We start from the raw sequence: 872 nt of genomic DNA, 5'->3' as shown, positions 1-872 counted from the left end.
AAGCACTAAGCCTCTGGAGTTGAAGCAAGAGAGGGACATGTTAGGCCACCAGACAAGAGAGGGTTGTGGCTAACACACAGAATTGTGGTGATGTGAATTGTTTGGGTGTGAGGTACAAAGAAAGAAGTCCAAGGAGGCTGGCAATAGTTGCTGTTAAGGAGTTGGAGTAAATGATTTGTTGGGGAAAATCTAGAGAACTTTTTGGACATGTGCATGGAGATGTGTGAACCTGAAGATGGTTATTAAGACTTCTAAGCAAAACTGTAGATGTTGTTCTTGGAAACTGTACATGGAATCTGGTGTTGAAAGGAGATCAAAACCTGACATAGAACATTGGGAATGACCTGCCTAAACCTTAAGGAGCATTTAAAGCTGTGGGCTTGAATAACAACTCAGAGCAAGGGAGAAAAGCAACTGAAGGAGCCCTAGAATTTGGGGGATTATAACATGGAGAATCTGGGGAGTGAAGAGGAGGTCAGCAAGACTAACAAGAAGCAGACAGTGAGGTAGTAAGAAAGTCAGGACAGCCAGGTGTTCTAGAAGCCAAGTGAAAAAAATGTTTTCAGAAGGAATCATTAACTGTAAAAAAAAACTCTGCTGAAGGCCAGGTGTGGTGGCTCATGCCTGTAATTCCAGTACTTTGGGATGCTGAGGCGGGCAGATCACGAGGTCAGGAGATTGAAACCATACTGGCTAATGTGGTGAAACTCTGCCTCTACTAAAAATACGAAAATTAGCTGGGTGTGGTTGCCTGTGCCTGTAATCCCAGCTACTCGAGAGGCTGAGGCAGGAGAATTGCTTGAACCAGGGAGTCGGAGGTTGTAGTGAGCCAAGATCACACCATTGCACTCCAGCCAGTGTGAGACTCGGTC

The 872-nt window shown here is 45.2% G+C and overlaps 1 protein-coding gene across 1 annotated transcript in view; it reads left to right on the top strand.

Annotated features, from left to right (window-relative positions):
• CUNH3orf33 (chromosome unknown C3orf33 homolog) overlaps positions 1–872 on the top strand; it is a 31,006-nt gene that overhangs the window by 1,317 nt on the left and 28,817 nt on the right. The gene's annotated exons all lie outside the window — the stretch shown is intronic.

Source organism: Cebus imitator, unplaced genomic scaffold (genome assembly GCF_001604975.1).
Source record: "Cebus imitator isolate Cc_AM_T3 unplaced genomic scaffold, Cebus_imitator-1.0 Scaffold25, whole genome shotgun sequence".
Lineage (NCBI taxonomy): Eukaryota > Metazoa > Chordata > Mammalia > Primates > Cebidae > Cebus > Cebus imitator.
This window is presented reverse-complemented; position numbering and strand designations above follow the sequence as displayed.